This window comes from Trachypithecus francoisi, unplaced genomic scaffold (genome assembly GCF_009764315.1).
Source record: "Trachypithecus francoisi isolate TF-2019V2 unplaced genomic scaffold, Tfra_2.0 Lachesis_group20, whole genome shotgun sequence".
Lineage (NCBI taxonomy): Eukaryota > Metazoa > Chordata > Mammalia > Primates > Cercopithecidae > Trachypithecus > Trachypithecus francoisi.
In genome coordinates this window covers 32,899,274-32,902,342 of record NW_022681466.1, presented here as the reverse complement: position 1 = coordinate 32,902,342, position 3,069 = coordinate 32,899,274, and positions in this window count along the sequence as shown.

Below are 3,069 nucleotides of genomic sequence, written 5' to 3'. Positions count from 1 at the left end.
AGAAGCTGGGAGGTGTGGCCAGATTCCTAGGGATGTGGATGGAGTAAGCAAAGAGCCTGAGGAAAGCATATCACTTGAATTGAGAGGTCCCCAGCAATGGGGGAGCCGAAAGCACCCACAAAAGTGTTAGCATTAAATCCTTGCCAAGTATAGGAAACCTCCCTGCCAGATCCTCACACCAGGGCCAATCACATGGAAGGTTTCCTGCTTCTTCCCACTGCGGGGATCAGAAATCACGGTTTAAAAGAAGAGAGAGAGGGGGGACAAAAGTGCCCCCTCCTCTAAGTGCCCACCCTGAACTGAAGGAGAGGGGAGAAGCCTCAATTTTATGTCATATTTGGAGTCTTAACGATTATATAAACATTTTAATCACTGAGTTGAGAACAGACATAAGGTGACTAAGAACAGACCTAGAAAGTCATGAGATCTGGTTCAATTTTTATCCAGGTGCAGGCGACGTGACAGCTTCACCAAATTTAAAGGGTTAATGAAAGAGGAAACTTGAGTTTCTTTAGAAATACATCCCATGAATTATGCTTGTTTAATGTAACAGTTGTTCAAAGAATGTACTGATTTGTTAAATTGCTTTGCTACGAAAGCTAGAAACAGTTATGCCATTTATAAATAGACCCCACTCCTGGGATGATGCTCAGCTATTGGGAGGAGACAGGCCAATGAGAGACAGACCTCCACTCTCGACATCACCGCCTTGAGGGAAGCGTCCAGGCAGGAGCAGACCTGCTTCTATGGGCCTGGGGAAATTGTTACCCAAGGTCAGGCCTTCATCATGGTCTGCAGCTGGTGGAACACCACCGGCCTATTCTGAGGATGCCCTGAGACTTGAGACTCTGCCAGCTTGCCTTGGACAGGAGAGACGGAGAATTATATGGCTGAGCCTCGGTGCAAGAGGAGCCACGAGCACAGAATCTGCTCCATTTGTCCAGATGGGAGAAATTCTACCCTGAGCTGGGTTGAAGGGGGTGTGGAGCTGTTGGTGCCACTTGCTTCTTGGTTCGCAGTGTGCCATCAATAGCCTCTTTGTACATCTGACTGCCTGGTGTAAGCACACTCACTTCAGCTGAAGCACGCTAGTGGGCAAGGGAGGATGGAAATAGAGAATGTGGAAATTACTCAAGGTGGCTCAGAGGTCATGCATCTGGAAGGCACCCCAATGTGCTCGTCAGACATGTCCTAGAAAGTTTGAATTCAAGCTGAGACCTACCCCCCAGGGCCCTTCTCCCTGCCCCATCATATACATACACACTCATACATGCAACATTAGGAAGTAAAATATGAAAACGCCCAGAGTGGAACCCAGGACTTCTGGCACACTTCTGCCCACTGCAATAGTGTGCCAGCGGCCTCCTTGCCTCATAATTTTCCTCCTCAAATGCGGCCTGCACATCACCACCAGATTAATATCCCCAAATCCCTGTTTTAACCTTTCCCGTTTCTCAATTATGGATCTTCCTGCCCCGGGAGGGCTCAACTCATCTACCTTTTTGACCTTCTCTGGGGCTTTTCTCCCATACGGCCCTCCTTCTTCTGTGGCCACACCTCTCTATTTACTGGTCCTGAACAGGCTTCAAGTTTCCCTCTGACCTGTTCACACGCTTCCCCCAGTGCACAGAATCCCACAAGCCTTAGGCACATGGGCCAGAGAAGCTGGCAGTGGACTGACACTGTGAGATGTAGTCACCTCTTCTGACTCTGACACTCCACTCTTCAGACCTGTGACCTACAGGAAATAGCTTCCATCTCTAGGTCTCCTTTCTTCTATCATAAAATTATTAGACTGGATAATTTTGAAGTTTTCTTTTGTAGCTCAAAAATTCTATTACTGCCCCAGTCAGCTTATGTCTGAATACAGTCTCAACTCAGTAACTAAAACGTTTATATAATGATTATTGTCTCTCCTTCATCTCTGCTGAAAACCCAAGGAGTAAATCATATTTAGAGGGTAGCACAAAAGATAAAATGATCTGTCATGGGATTTAGGTTCACTTGGGTCTGGAATTACCAATTCCATGACCTAAATCTCATGACCTAAAAGGCAATTTCAGACCCAAGTGAACCTAAATTTTAGGTAATTCCAGACCCAAGTGAACCTAAATCCCATGACAGATCATTTTATCTTTTGTGTCACCCTCTATATATGATTTCTCTCCTTGGGTTTTCAGCAAAGACGAAGGAGAGACATATAATGATTATATAAACATTTTAATTACTGAGTTGAGACTGTATTCATACATAAGGTGACTAAGAAAGATCTAGAAAGTTATGGAATCTGCTTCAATTTTTATCCAGGTGCAGGTGAAGTGCCAGCCCCACCAAGTTTAAATTTGCTTGCTTTTGAGCATTTCAAATTTGCTTGCTTTTGAGCATCTCCACCAGCAAAGGAAACTTTGTCTTTTTTTTCTTAACATATTCTGGGTCTCCAAATTTGTGTTTTTTATGGCAACAGCTTGACTTGAGGCCCTGCTTCAAATGGTTGAAGGATTTTAAAGATTCTGCTGTCCAAGCTTTAATTAGACACAAAAATTTCTGGGTGCATTTGGGGCCACAAGAATAGATTTTTTTTTTTTTTTAAGAGAGACAAGGTCTTACTCTGTTGCCCAGGCTGGAATGCAGTGGCACGGTCTCGACTCACTGCAGCCTCAACCTCCGGGGCTCAGGTGATTCTCCTGCCTCAGCCTCCCAAGTACCTGGGACTACAGGTGTGTGCCACCATGCCTCACTAACACAAGAATAGGATTCTAAAAGAGAGAAAGGGCAGAGGTTTAGCTGCAGTATTTTCCGACTAAATTTTCATCACTCAGGAAAGGCTAGAGACTACCACATAACAAGAACCTTGCCAAAGACATTGAGATTTTGCCTGCTTATCTGCTCTTGGCAACTGCTCTGCTTCCACTCTGGGGATCAAAGATCACAGTGCCTACCCTCCTTTTCAATCCTAAGTCCATTTGAGAAACCCATTTAGATGGACATAGGAGCATCAAAAATGCAAAACATTTGCATTAAGGACTGGGCTCCCTGGATACCAATCCTAGACAACTGTTCTATTAGTTG